Raw genomic sequence first — 16,142 nt, 5'->3', positions numbered from 1 at the left:
TCCTTAGGATCTGCATCTATCTGAAAAAGAGAAGCAGATTCTCCAATGTAAAGTTAGAGCAAAGTTAGCACCAGATAAATAGGATAAGCCTTATTTTTTAATAGAGAATTTAATAGGTATAGGCCCTCTTGTAGCCCACTATTGGTGGTAGCTAGATAATGGAGAGTGTGATCAAGTCTGTATATGGTTATGACATAGTTCAAGCTATGAGTCCTGTTCCATTGAGTGGATCAGTTAGCCAAATCAAGAGCAGTTGGTTTCCCATCATGGCTATGCACCACTGTTATACTTGTGTGAGTATCACAACAGGTTATTTTCTGTTAAGTAGGTTAGACCATGAGTTGCTGGGACAGATATTGGTCATTTTCCACCAGTCACCAATATAGCACCTTCTGGCACTAGACTCACTGTCTGGGAATTGACTCAATCCAGCTTCCAGCCATGTCACTCCATGTTAAGTGTCAAATGCATATGGTGTCATCAGCAGTAGGGTCTTACCACTAATCTTTGGTGGGTCATCAAGTACTCTGACAGAAATCTCATTCTTTTAGGGAACCTTGTAGGTCTCTCTAATCAAAAGCTAATTGTGGATGATAACCACATGCTGCTACTGGGAGTTACAGTTCAGTGCCCAAGAAGAGAAGAAGAAATAGATAACTAAATAGATAACTAATATAAAAGAGTTAGAGAGAAGACAGAAGAGAGGGGAGAAAGAGAGAGAGAGAGAGAGAGAGGCTGTATAATTTAAGGTGAGCCTTCATCGTACCCTCTCTAATGCCTTGTGCTCACATGTTCCCTCTAATAGCCTGGTGAAGGTTCAACCATTTGTTGTGCCTTTTAGGACATAGGATTTTATGGTACCATTGCTCTTTGGGTCTATATTTATGTCTTTCACCCCCTCCCTTACCCTCCCCTCCCTCCCCACCCACCCTTGGCTAGTCCTTGAGATGCTTGCTGGGTATGTCAGCATATTGGGTAGATTCAGGTTAGGTGCTATAGATGAGTGAGACTGTATGGTGATTATCTTTCTGTGATTGGGTAAGTTCATTGAGAATGATTGGTTCCAGATTCAACCATTTTTCTCCAATTTTATTGTGTCATTTTTTCTTACTGCTGTGTAGAAATTCCATTGTGTAGATATACCACATCTTAGTTATCTATTTGTCTAGTGATGGACATCTGGGTTGATTCCAGCTCTTATCTATTACTAATACAGCCACTATAAACATGTTGAGCAAATATTTCTGCAAAGGCTTAAAGGTTTTAGGGTACATGCCCAGTAAAGGAATAACTGGGTCTGTTGGTAACTCTGTAGTCAACTTCTTTAGGAGTCACCATATTGCTTTCCAAAGTGGTTATACCACCTTACATTCCCACCAAAAGTGGACTAGGATTCCTATTTCTCCACATCCTTGCCAGCATTTATTTTCATTTAATTTTTTGATGTTGCTATCCTTACTGGGGTAAGGTGGAATCTCATTGTTGTTTTAAGTTGCATTTCCCTGATGATTAGGGATGATGAACATTTTCTTAAGTGTGTGTTTGCCATTTGTATTTCTTCCTCTGTGAACTGCCTGTTCATCTCTTTGCCCCATTTTGTGAGTGGGGTGTTTGACTTTTTACTGTTTAGATTTTTGAGTTCTTTGTAGATTCTAGATATTAGGCCTCTATCAGTTTGATAACCCACAAATATTTTCTCCTGTTCTGTGGGTAATCTATTGGCTTTGCTTTTTGTATGCTTGTCCGTGAAGGAACTATTCAGCTTCATGTGATCCCATTGGTTGAGTGACGATTTAAGATCCTGTGCCACTGGTGTTTTCTTCAGGAAGTCTTTTTCCAGTCCTATATCATGGAAAGTACCTCCTATATTTTCTTCCAGTAGTGGCTGAGTTTATGGTCTTATATTGAAGTTTTTGATCCATTCAGCCTTGAGTGTTCTGCATGACAAGATGTGTGGATCAAGTTTCAATTTCCTGCATATGGTTATCCAGTTTGTCCAGCACCATTTGTTGAAGATGCTATCTTTTTTCTAGCCTGTATTGTTAGGGCCTTTATCAAATATCAAGTAGCTATAATTGCCTGACCCAATGTCTGGGTCCTCAGTTCTATTCCATTGTTCTACACTCCTGTTTTATGCCAGTACCATGAGTTTTTTTTTTTTTTTTATTACTATGGCTTTAGATCAGGTATGGTGATTCCTCCAGAGGTATTTCTTTTGCTGAGGATATCCTTGGCTATCCAAGGCCTTCTGCCTTTCCATATGTACTTTGAGATCATTTTTTTCTATCTCTATAAAGAACTGTTGGAATTTTACTTGGAATTGCATTAAATCTATAAATTGCTTTTGGTAGGACTGCCATCTTTACAATGTTAATTCTGCCTATCCAGGAGCATGGGAGGTCTTTCCGTTTTCTTAAGTCCCCTTCAATTTCTTTCTTGAGTGTTTTTATGTTTTCATTGTTTTGATATTTCACTTCCTTGGTTAACTTTATTCCAGGGTATTTTGTTGTTGTTGTTGCTATTGAAAATGGGACCATGTCCCTTATTTCTCTGTATCTTTGTCATTTGCATATAGAAAGGCTACTGATTTTTGCACATTGATTTTGTATCCTGCTATTTTGCTATAGAAGTTAATCACCTTCAAGCTTGAACTTGGACATCCAGTACTATATTGAAGAGCAGAGGTGAGAGTGGATACCCTTGTCTTATTCCTGATCTCAATGGGAATTTCTCCAGTCTCCCTCCATTAAGTATTATTTGGGCTTTAGGACCTTAGTATATTGCCTTTATTATGTTAAGATATGAACTGACCATGCCAATTCTCTCAAATGCTTTGATCATGAAGTGAACTTGTATTTTGTCGCATCTATCGAAATGATCATGTGGTTTTTGTGTTCAATCTTGTTTATGTAGTATATTACATTGACAGTTTTCCTTATGTTGAACCAACCCTTGCATTCCTGGGATGAATCCCACTTGATCAATGTGGATAATGCTTTTTTGTGTTGTTGGATTTGGTTTGTGAGGATTTTGTCTAGGATCTGTGTGTCTAGGTTCATCAGGGAAACAGGCTGGTAGTTTTCTGGTTTTGGAATTAGGGTGATACTAGCTTCATAGAAGGAGGTGGGGAGCTTTCCCTGTTCTCAATTTCATGGCAGTTTGAGAAAGATCAGTTTGAGTCCTTCCATGAAGGTTTGATAGAATTCAGCTGTTTGTTTGTTTTTTAGTACTTTTTCAATCTTGATGAGTGTGATAGGTTTGTTTAGGGGATTAATCTTCTCTGAGTTTAGCTTTAGTAGATGTTATGTGTCCAGGAATTTATCCATTTCCTCAAGATTATCCAGTTTTGTGGAGTAGCAGTTTTTGAAATAAGTCCGGATGATTCTCCCAATTTCACTTATGTCTGTGTGATCTCTCCTTTTTCATTTCAAGTTTTGTTAATTTGAAGTCTCTCTCTCTCTTTTTTTTTTTTTTGCTTGATCAAATTGGCCAGAGTTTTGTCAATCTTGTTTATGTTTTTAAAGAACCAGCTCTTTGTTTTGTCAATTTTCCTAATTTTTTTCTTAGTTTCCAATTCATTAATTTCTGTCCTTATCTCAATTATCTCTTTCTGTCTGGGTTTTTTGGGGTTGGATTCTTCCTGCTCTTCCAGTGCCTTTAGGTGGGTGGTTAGGTTGTTGATTTGGGATCTCTCTGTCTTTGTTATGAAGGCATTTAGTGCTATTAACTTTCCCCTGAGGCCCGCCTTCATTGTGTCCCATAAGTTTTGGCACAATGTATTCTCATCATCATTCATTTCTAGAAATTTTGCAATTTCATTTTTTTATTTCATCCACTATCCATTTATTGCTTAAAAGTGTGCTGTTCAGTTTCCAGGGCCAATGGGATTCTTGGTGGGTCTTTTGCTGTTAATTTCTAGAAATAAAGTTTTGTGATCTGATATCATGCATGGAATTATGTAAATCTTCCTAAATATATGCAGGCTTTGTAACCCATTATATGATCTATTTTAGAGAATATTCCATGAGCTGCTGAGAAGAATGTGTAGTCTTTGGGTTTGGGATGGAATGTTCTATAGATGTCGGTTAGGTCTAAGTGATCTATGATTTTGTTGAGCTCTCTTACTTCCCTTTTGAGTATCTGTTTGGATGATCTGTCTATTACTGATAATGGTGTATTGAAGTCCCCAACTATGATGGTGTTGGTGGTTATTTCTGTTTATTTGTCAAATAGGTTTTGTTTTATGAACTGTGGTGCCCCTGTGTTTGGTGCACAATGATTCATGATTGTGATATTCTCTTGAGCTCTTTATTCTATATTGTCTTCCAGATTTGAGTTTCTATTCTCCACATGGCTAACTCTATTCTTGAGAGTTTCTAAGGAGTTTTGGACTTGTTAAATTACATTTGCATTTTCTACTACTTTTCTTTGATTAGTTTTCATCCCTTTGTCAAGCTCCCTTTTCACATCATTTTCTGATTTTCTTGATGTTTCTTGGAATTCATCCTTGCATTTCTTTTTGTCTTCATTTGGCATCACCAGCTGATTTTTGAGGTCCTCTTTTATTTTTTTCACTCTCCTTCATATCTCTTAACTTTCTTTGAACTCCTTTCATTTTCTTATCTATTAGGTCTAGTCTAGTGATGGCAGCATCCACACAATTATTGATCCTTTGTTGCTTTTATGCTAGTTCTACCAGTAGCTTTGTCAGGGTTGCATTGCTCATAGCTTCATTCTGATACTAATGTCTCTTCTATGTTTTGATTTGAGAAGTTCATGGTAGGACTGGGTGATCTTATTGGATTTACTTGCATTTGATTTTTCATGTTATTTCTTTTGTGCTGTGGTCTGCCCATCACAGTGTATGGTTAGGGAGAGTAGTACTGTTGTCTCAATGGGTGGGGGAAGTGGGGCCTCTTGGTGGAGCTGACCTGATCTAGCAGGCAGGCAAGCAGATGGGAAGAGTGGACCTGAGCTAACATGTGGGTGGTGTATCAGCCTGAGCTCATGTGCATGGGAAGCTGAAGCAGCCTGAGGCCAGATGCCAAAGCAGCCTAATCTTTCATGTGGTGGGATGCCGAAGCAGGCTGAGCTCACGCACAGAGCGATGCCTAAGCACCAAGCACCGAAGCAGCCTAAACTTGTGTGTGGCGGGACACTGGGACACCAAAGCAGCCTGAGCTTGTGTGTAGCAGAACACAAGCAGGCAACCATTGTTGCAGGCAGGGGATTGTGGCTGAGCTGGAGTGGGGGACAGGCAAAGTGAGTCTGAGCTTGTGTGGGCAGGTGTAATTTGCCTGAGCTCAAGCATGGATGGGCAGCCAGCCTGAGCAGTAAGTGGGCAAATGGGCAGAGCAGCTAAGCTTGCATGAGTGGATGGGTGGCACGGGCAGATGGACCAATCAAGCCTGAGCTCAAGCAGGTCGATCACCCCTGTGCAGTGAGACACGTGTATCTATGCTGGCCTGGGTCCCCTTTTCTACAGTAAGTGTGGGAGTATCCTGAAGCTGGCACTATGGGTATGGCAGCTACTTTAGGGAATTGGGGGACTGGTGGGCTGTGAGCAAGGGAATCAGCGATTCCTTTTCCCCCTCCTCTGCACCCTTCCACTAGTGATCTATTAGAAATTGTTCTCCCCTAAAAGACCCAGTGAAGCCAGGCATGATGGAGTACATCTTTAACCCCAGCACTCATGAGGCAGAGGTAGGATCACTGTGTGTTCAGGCCAGCCTGGGCCAGAGTGAGACCCTAACTCTAACCAGCCCCCCAAAGACCCAGTGACCCCTTAATGTCTTGCCTTTCTTTGCTGGGGAGGTGCAATGCAGTTAGGCAGTCTCCATCTTGACTGGAAGTCCTGGTAGATCCATTTTTAGCTGTCTTAGGAACCTCTACACTGATTTCCACAATGGATGAACCATATCACATTCCCAACAACAGTGTAGAAGGGTTTCTCTCTGGTGAGGTTTCTCATCCTCACCAGCATTTGTGGTCATTTGTTTTCATGATGGTAGTCAATCTGACAGGAGTGAGATGGAATCTCAACATAGTTTTAGTCTGCATTTACCTGATGACTAGGGATATAGAACATTTTTTTTTTAGATGTTTATATGCCACCTGTATTTCTTCTTTTGAGAACTCTCTATTTAGTTCCATAGCCCATTTTTTAACTGGGTTATTTGATTTCTTATTATTTAATTTTTTGAGTTCTTTGTATACCCTAGATATTAATCCTCAATCATATGTATAGCTAGCAAAGACTTTTTCCCATTGCCTCTTTTCTTTATTCACGGTGTCCTTTGCCTTATAAAATCTTTGTAATTTCATGAGGTCCCAGTGGTTAATCTGTGGTTTTATTGCCTGAGCAATTGTGGTTATATGCAGAAAGTCTGCCAAGACCAATATGTTTAAGGCTATCCTCTACTTTTTCCTCTAGCAGCTTCAGAGTTTCATGTCTGATATTAAAGTCTTTAGTCAATTTGAACTTAATTCTTGTTCATGGAGAGAGAGAGAGGGATCTATTTTCATTCTTCTGCAGATACATATTCACCATATGCTGACATAGAGCACAGAGAGACCTGGCTGAAATTCAGAAGAAAGCCAGTCCCCAATTAGCCTGTCTAGTGTTGGAAAGTGCTACATGAGCTGCTGGGAGAAATGGTCCATAGGTCTAAGCTACTCAGAAGCAAACACTCTGACACACTTTAAAAGAGAGGTTACATAAATAAAATTTTTCCTAAATGAATAATGCTTATCTCATTAAAAATATGCTGATCTCACTTTCTGTTGGAGAATCTGTTCCTCTTTTTCAGAAGGCAGTGAGACCAGAGAAGATAAACTACCCCTCACACTTTAGCCAAGCCACAGCTGAATCCACAGAGGAATGGGGAAATAAGCATTAGTTTTGTTTCCATGCTATTCCTAATAACCAGCACCAGGGTGTAGGAGATAGACCCTGAGGATCCAGAGGCTCCTAAGTGCTCATCACTGATGTAGACTTAAAACTCAGCCATGTTGGCTCAGACAATTTTGTAGGAGAGTGGGTGGAAAGATTGTAAGAAGCATAGGTTGAGACATAATCTCCAGAGGGATTCTTGCCCACCCAAAATAACTGACTACTGCTCCCCCAATGCATAAACTACAACCCCATGGGGAATATCTGCAACCTACTGACAAGCGCCCCCAATGGAATGGGAGCAGCGATGAGGGAAAAGAGTGTACCATCACATGATGCATCCATACAAGAATTCTTGTTGTTAATAATAATAAAAATAGTAATAAAGAAAAAGTATATAGAATTTCAACAATATTTGTTTATTTATTTATTTATTTTTGATTTTTCTAGTAAGGGTCTTGCTCTAGCCCAGGCTAACCTGGAATTCACTAGGTAGTCTCAAAGTAACTTCTAACTCAAGGTGATCCTCATAAATTTGCCTTCCAAGTGCTGGGATTAAAGACATACACCACTATGTCTGGCCCGACAATATTTATTTATTTATATTTATTTAATGTTATTTAAATTTTTTGTTTGTTTTTGCAAGATAAGGTCTTACTCTAGCTGACCTGGAATTCACTGTAGTCTCAAGCTGGTCTCTAATTCATAGTGGTCATCCTACCTGAGCCTCCCAATTTCTGGGATTAAAGGCATGTATCACCATGCCCAGCCTAATTTTGGAGTTTTTGAGATAGGTCTCCTTACTCTGTAGCCAAGGATAGCATAGAACTCTTGGTTATTCACATTTCTCAACCTCTTAAGTATGGAGGGATCAGACATCAGCCACCATATCTGACAGTAATTCCAATAAATTTGGTTTAAAGATATAGACTAGTGATTCATGAATTGTTTAACATCTTACCTGATTTAGGAAATATACCCAAACATGTCAAAAGGAGTTGATGGTTGAGCAAAAGGCAGAAGAAACAAATCAGGAACAAAGAGTGTGTTGAACATTTCAGATAGTTTCCTTATTGCATTAATGAGGGCTTCTGTTTATTAACTGAAAACTTTCACATATTTCACATATTTTGTTTTTATCCCAATCTCTTCCCATTACCTTCTCTTGTCTATATCTTCCCAAATAGTCCCTCTTTTATTTTGAGATCTCTCTCTCTCTGTGTCTCTTTTTCTCTCTCTTTCTCGTGTGTGTGTGTGTGTGTGTGTGTGTGTGTGTGTGTGTGTGTGTTTGTTTCTTCATGTGGTGAGCATGACTTCATTTTATTATGCTACTCCAGGTTACCTGGGCCTCTTCCAATTGGTTGATATGAATTTCATTTTTGGGAAAAACTATCTCCTTTCAAAGTTCAATTTTATTACATGACACCTGATATGAATAATTCCATTCTGATTTGGTCTGGTGTGGTAGACCTAGTAAAAATCTCAGTCCAAAACAATGACCTTCCATACATTTTCCCTTAGCATCATAGTTTTCAATACTAAATGTTTATAAAACTGTCTTCTTGTAATTTTTTACATTAGAGTTCCTGAGTAGAAACCAATCTCTGATATAATCAATGGAGTTGATAGTTAAGTTTAAAACCAAGAGCCAATTAACACATTTGTTTTGATGTTATCAGAGTAATACATGTACATTCACTTAATTCCATGATACTCTACTTTAAATCACCTTATCTTTAAATCATAATCCAAATCAGTTGATATGAAACTATTTCTTTCTATGTTACTTATGAAATTATTTGAAGAGAGGCATGAATGATACCAGGAAAAGGTGAATAAGTAAAAGAGTAGAGAAATTTTTGTACTATAAACTCTGCAGCACATTACAATTTTGCTTCAGACAATCACTTTTCAGCATGTAACAAACAGTGTTTTGTGTTTTCCAATATATTTGATAGTTCTGGCCTGCCTGCCTTCCTTCATACTTCCCTCCCTTCTACCAGCTCTCCTTTCCTCCCTTCCTTCCTTCTTTCTTCCCTTACTTCCTTCTTCTATCTCTTCCTTCCTTCCTTCCCTCCTTCCTTCCTTCCAGATCCAAGTTGTCATAGGATCATCTCTCATAATCGGACGTACATCCATTAGTATTTCTATAAAATTGTTGATAGTTCAAACTTCACAGTCTTAGGAAAATTTCATTGGGCAAAATTCTAAATAGGCAATTTTTTATAATATTTCAAATTTAGCATTTAATTATGGATTCTGTTTATTCATAGAAAATCAGCCATAAACAATATTCTTGCTGCTTGGCTTTTTTCCTTCTTTGATGCCTGCTTTCACTCTGTCTCTGAATTTTAGCTTCTTAAGTAAGATATCTTCTGGTGTGGTCATCTTCTTTTACCCTGCTTAGGATTTGTAATTTTCTTCTTTTCTTTTGTCTAAAGTTTTAAACCTCTGAGAATCTGACCTCAGTGTAAGATGTATTTTTGTTAACAGGTCTCAAGATTCTATGTTTTCTTTCATTATGCTTCAGGCTGAGCAAGTTCTATTGAATCACTGGTAAACTTTTCTTTTATGCTTTTAAGTCCTCCAGTTAAAATTTCATTTCTATTAATCTGTTTTGTAGGTTTAGGATTTTTTTCAGTGTTTGGGATTAAAGCTAGAGCTTCGTACATGGTAAGCAAGCATATTACCTTGGCCTATATCCACAGCCTGTATGTGATGTTTTGTGAAATAAGTACCACACCAACTTACTGAACATATACTTCCTCTCATAGTGGGTTTTCATTTTGTTTTGTCTTGTTTTTCTGCGATGATGGTAAGAAAATTTAAAATTAAGTTTTATTTAGTTCTCAAAGCATGATTTCGCCATAACCCCTGTTTTACATTTATAGAGGTCTGTATTTTGCATTAAAAGACTCATTCTATAATGAATATGGGCTATTTTTATTATAAGGAAAAAAAAAACCATTTGACTGGGTATACAACTTACTGGTAGAATTCATGCCCACAAAACATGAGGCACTGGGATCAAATCCTAAATAAAATGGAGAAATATTTTCATATGGCCAAGTTTTGGGCCTGAGAATCATGCTTTTATTGATCACTAGCAAATAGGCCCTTCTCACATGCCAAAGCACATTTTTGCCTAAACCTAGTATATGAAAGGGCAAATACTTGTCAACTCGTGGGGCCCGGCCCCTCATTGATCTAACTTGACCCTGCTCATTAGTACATTCTAAACAGAAGGTGCAGGCAAAAGTAAATAGAGACCATGTATGGTTTCCTGATTATTTCTAGATTATCCACACAAGCACAGTGAACTCAGTGTTTTACTCCCAGAACTCCAATAGGTATCACTGCCTGCAGAATCTTAGTCCTGGGCCTGCCATGCTTTTCAGATGCTGAGATAAATTCTTTCCTTGGGCATCTACATTAAATATTAAATATAGACATTTTCTCTTTTCTAGTTCATTGGTAGCTTTAGGTTTGTAGTAGAAACAGATTTCTTTAAAGTGCTCCATTCATTGTGGACATTGGTATTTACAGAAGGAAAAATGGGCATAAAAAATCACCAAGGTGTTAGGGCACCAAATATGTGAAATAGAAAAGAAAACAAGAAATAGATATAGAGCTACTTAGCCTTGATGATAGCCTTGAGCTTTACTTCTGCTTTTGTTTGCTTATTTATTTTTTTCTTCACTTATGTAGGCAGCCAAAGGAAGGCAAAGGAAATATACATCCCACACTGTCCAAGGACCTTAGGCATGTCAGTTTCTCTTCCAAGTTGCTACATTTCTGAAAGAGGCATTAGTTGGCCCCTTGGAGAGGGAATCACCTTGGGTTACTTCTGCTTTTAAAGCTCAAGTTCCTTATTACTTTACAAACAAGACCTAGAAGCAGAGTTAGGTTACAGATCTTGTCAAAGGTACCTGGCAGAGCTTCTGTATAGACAAGCACAACTGTCCACATGATGACCAGTTTTCATTCTCCTCTGTTAACAGTCAGGCTATTACTGGTTATTAAGATCTGATATTATAGGAAAAATAACATTATAAAACCCCTGTCCTCTCCAAAATTCTTTATTGCTTGCCACTATTTTCATTCACAATCTCCTTTATATTAGCTGTATGATATTCCATCAAGCATTTATTTCTTCTGAGCTTCCATTTATATATGAAAAAATGAAGGTTATACCTTATCAGATTAGTGTAACAGTTAAAAAAAAAAATCTGTGTGAAAGGTATATGAAACTCTTGACTAGACATTATAATTCCTGACTATAATTACTACTTGGGAGTTTGAGGCAGGAGGATTGAGAGTTCAAGGGTAGCTTCTTTATACATACCCAAAACAGGAAAAGAAGAGAAAAGAGGAGGAAAAAGCAAAGGAGGGAGGGAAGAAAAGAAAGGCAGGAGGACCTCATGGAGAGCAGTTTTAGGACATTATTACCAAGGAAGAAGCACTTGAGCTAAGATCTGGAAAATGATTGAATGGATTACAATTAAGTGTGCAACACTATATAAAACAGAAAGTCCTAAAAGGGTGAATGGCACTTTGCTTGTTTTCCAGTAGCAAAATGTAATAATCATGGTAGAAGCGATAAACCCACTATGCTGAAAGATCACTCTCTCAAAGGAGATGCCAGTACTCTTGAGGCACAGGGCTTCCTTGCTTTGTTTCCCACTGTTTATCCCAACAAGTAGATCACCATGGCAGACATACTCCAGCACTAATCCATGAGCACACAGGTGCAGGCACTAGAGCTGTCAAGTTCACCCCAGAGCTGCTCTTTAAATATTTGCTAAGTAAAGCAGAATGGGTCTTTATATCATAAAATTAGGAAATTATTTTTATTCCTGTTTTTTAAGTAAATAAATAAATAGTCTTTTCCTTGATTTCAAATAGTCAGAGGGAACTTACCAATTTGAGTCATAGAACATTCTGCTAGAAATATGGTTTCTTTTGAAAATTTGAATGCCAATGTCTTTTTACATCTCCCTTGAGCAGGTCGTCAGAGTAGCAGTGATAGCAGCAGCCATGTTTAAATTGGCACTTTGTCCATGATGTCTCATCACTCATCAAAGCAGAAATCTAGAAGATTCAAAAAGCACAACATGACAGTCGACTTATAACACACTTGCCAAGGTTCAAGAAGCACTGTGGAAGAGGGATGTCATGTGGGAAAAAGTTTCTTGAGTCTTTGTCTCTGTCCTCCCAGAGGCTGTCTGATGTATTCATAACCCCATGGTGAATAACAGCAATCCCACTGAGGAGGATCTTCAGGAGGTTGGGGTGGTAAGAGGGGATATAAGAGTATACCATGAGAAGAAGGGAGACTTCCAGTCAAGATGGCAGCTGCCTAACTATGCGGCACCTCCGGAGAAAGGAAAGGCAAGACATTTAGGGTTCAATGGGTCTTCTATGGGTGATAAGACTCTAATGGACCTCCAGAGGGAGGGAATGGAGGAGCAAAGAAGGAAATATGCTGATTTCCATGCTCTCAGGTAGCCCACCTAATCCCCTCAAGCAGCCCTCCTAGTCATAGTCCCAGCTGAAGTTTCCTCCTGCACTAATCTCAGGCAAGAGGACCCAGGCCAGCAGGCTATCTTAGCTCCAGGGGGGCCTCCAAACTTGTGAAAAACAATACCGCTCACCCCAGCCTCCCACCCCCTTGCTCAGACCCAGGCAAGCAGGCTGAAATTCTCCCAGGGCACCTGCATACATGAACTCCATCCCATTCGTTGCCACTCTCCACCCCCTGCGCAGACCCATGCCAGCAGGCTAGCATCCCCCCCGCCCAGGCGTTTCCACCACCACAGATCTCCACACAAGAACTCTGCCGCCTGCCAATTCCATACGCAGCTGCAGGGCAACAGGATAGCATTCCCTCAGGGGAACTCCATGCATGAACAGCATCCAACTCACCACCACCACCACCATCCCAGTGTATTTACCCAGAACAGCAGGCTAGCATTCCACAAGGGAACCCCCTTTGTGAATGCCATGCCACTAGCCACCCCTCCACTTCCATGTATGGAAACATGTCATCAGACTAGTGCTTGCCCCCCGCACCAGGGGCTTCCACATGCCACTGCCCCTCCTTGTGCAGACCCAGGACAGTAGGCTAGCAATCCCTCTCCCAGCTACAACACCAGTCTGCTTTGTCCCATTCCTCCCTAACCCCTATCCCCTCAGACCACCTGACCTTGTAGTTCCATACCCAGAATCATGAAACAACAAGCCCTTTCATCAAGTCCCCAGCCCCCCACTAGGGCCTCATGGGCTCCATCCCTCTGAGCAGGCAGCCTCATTGCCATCATTGCTGGGGTGAGCGGTATTGTTTTTCACAGAAGCTTAGTGGGAGCAAACATAAAAGGGAAAAATCGCTGAAGACACTTCAAGGGTAGACTAAAGATTCCTCCTAAATTAAATATGAATCCTAAACTGTGATGGGCAGACCATATTGCAAAAGGAATAACATGGAAATCAAATGTAAGTGAATCCAATAAGATTGCCCAGTCCCACAATATATGTCTCTAATCAAAACATAGAAGAGACAATAGGATCAAAACCCCAAAATAAAGATACAATCTATACAACCCTAACCAAGCCAATAGCAACAAAGGGCCAATAATCATATGAAGGCTGTCCTCACTAGATTAAACCTAATATAAAAGAACCAGGAAGGGTTTCAAAAACAATTAAATGATCTGAAGGAGACTGAAAAAAAAAGATGACCTCAATAACCAGTTGGCTAAGCTCAATGAAGACATAAAGAAATGCAAGGATGAATTCCAAGAAGCATTAAGAAAATCAGAAAATGATGTGAAAAGGGAACTCAACAGAGGAATGGAAACTATACATGAAAAACCAGCAGAAAATACAAACCAAACTGAACAAACACAAAACACTATAGAAGCTCTCAAGTCATCCATGTGCAGGATAAAAACTCAGAACTGGAAATCAAAACAGAGAAACAGTTCATGAGTTCAAAAGTTTCAACAAGTTCAAAAAATTTGTGTACAGAACATGAGGGAACTGTGTGGTACCATTAAACATCCCAACACTCAGATCATGGGAATACCAGAAGGGGAAGAAATTCAGACCAAAGGCATGGAAAACTTATTCAACAAAATTATCAAGGAAAACATTCACACTCTCTCAAAAGAAACTCCCATCAAATTTCAAGAAGCTAGCAGAACTTCAAGCAGATACCAAAGGAGAAATTCTCCAAGAAATATTATCAATAAGACACTAAACATCGATACCAAAGAGAAAGTCCCAAAAGCAGCTAGGGAGAAACAACACATTAGATATAAAGGTAACCCTATCAGAATGACTTCAGATTTCTCAATGGAAACCCTGAAAGCCAGAAGGGCCTGGAATGGAAAACTGCAAAGTTTAAGGACCTATGGCTTCCAACACAAACTACTCTACCCAGCAAAAGTATCCTTTATAATAGATGGTGAAAGAAAAACTTTCCATGATAAAACTCAGCTTTACAACTATATGAACACAAAGCCAAACCTGCAGAGAGTACTACAGGGAAATCTCTACACAGAAAAATCCAATAACCACACTCAAGTGTCTACAAGAAGCAGATCACAATATCCAAACTCAGAGAAGGCACAAAAACCTACAAAGTCCAAGGAAACACCAAACCACATAAGCCACCACAATATGGCAGAGATTAAATCAAACCTCACAGTTGTTACCCTAAATATTAATGGCCTTAATTCACCCATCAAGAGACATAAACTAACAGGGTGGATCAGAAAATTAGAACCCTCAATTTTCTGTCTTCAAGAAACCCACCTCACCACAAAAGACAGACACCTCCTCAGGGTGAAAGGGTGAAAAATGATATTCCAAGCAAATGGAAATAAGAAACAAGCAGGAGTAACTATACTAATATCAGATAAAAATAGACTTAAACCAAAAATATTCAAAAAACACAAGAAAAGGCCACTTCTTACTTATAAAGGGAACAATCCAACAAGAGGATATCACAATCATCAATCTCTATGCACCAAACACAGGTGCACCACAATTCATAAAACAAAACCTACTTGACAACAAAACAGAAATAACCACTGACACCATCATACTTGGGGACATCATACTCTACTATTAGCAATATGTAGAACATCCAAACAGAATGTTCATAGGGAAGTAAGGGAGCTCAACAAAACCATAGAGTAATTAGACTTAATGCACATCTATAGATCATTCTATCCAAAATCTACAGACTACACATTCTTCTCAGCAGCTCATGGAACATTCTCTAAAATAGACCATAAACAGGGTCATAAAGCATGCTTCCATATATTTAGCAAGATCAACATTATTTCCTGCATGATATCAGATCACAATAATGTATTGCTAGAAATCAACAGCAAAAGATGTGCCAGAAATCACATCAGCTCCTGGAAACTGAACAGCACACTTTTAAACAATAATTTGATAGTGGACAAAATAAAAAAATAAAATTGAGAAATTTCTAGAAATGAATAATAATGAGAACACATCATACCAAACTTATGGGACACAATGAAGACAGTCTTCAGGGGAAAATTCATAGCACTAAATGCCTTCATTACAAAGGCAGAAAAATCCCAAATCAAGAACCTAACCATCCACCTAAAGGCACTGGAAAAGCAAGAAGAATCCAACCCAAAAGCTCCAGATGGAAAAAAATAATTAAGATCAGAGCAGAAATTAATGATTTGGAAACTAAGAAAACAATTAAGAAAATTGATGAAACAAAGAGCTGGTTCTTTGAAAAAGTAAACAAGAATGATAAGCCTCTGGCCAAAGGAGAGATCACAACAGACATAGTGAAATTGGAAAAATCATCAGGACTTATTTCACAAATCTGTATTCCACAAAACTGGATAATATAGTGGAAATGAATGAGTTCCTGGACACATACCACCTATGAAAGCTAAACTCAGAGCAGATTAATCTCCTAAGCAAGCCTAGCACACCCATTAAGATTGAAAAGGTTATTAAAAACCTCCCCCAAAAGAAAAGTCCAGAACCAGACGGCTTCTCATCTGAATTCTATCAAACCTTCATGGAAGAACTGAAACCAATTTTTCTCAAAGTATGTCACACAATTGGAGAACAGGGAAAGCTCCCCAACTCCTTCTATGAAGCTACTATTACCCTAATACCAAAAACAGGCAGGGTTGCAAAAAGAAAAAAAAGAAAGAAAGAAAAGAAAACTATGAAACTATTTCCCTGATGA

At 39.0% G+C, this 16,142-nt stretch overlaps 1 non-coding gene across 1 annotated transcript; it reads right to left on the bottom strand.

Moving 5' to 3' along the window:
- Nucleotides 1–10,592: 10,592 nt before the first annotated feature.
- Nucleotides 10,593–10,734, bottom strand: LOC123457803. The gene has a single exon (XR_006635169.1). It is a non-coding gene; the product is annotated as a small nucleolar RNA SNORA67 (small nucleolar RNA).
- Between the last annotated feature and the right edge of the window lie 5,408 nt (nucleotides 10,735–16,142).

The sequence above is a fragment of the Jaculus jaculus genome, chromosome 1 (assembly GCF_020740685.1).
Source record: "Jaculus jaculus isolate mJacJac1 chromosome 1, mJacJac1.mat.Y.cur, whole genome shotgun sequence".
NCBI classification, from domain to species: domain Eukaryota; kingdom Metazoa; phylum Chordata; class Mammalia; order Rodentia; family Dipodidae; genus Jaculus; species Jaculus jaculus.
Note: the sequence above shows the minus strand (reverse complement) of the source record. Positions and strands in the feature narration are given on the sequence as shown.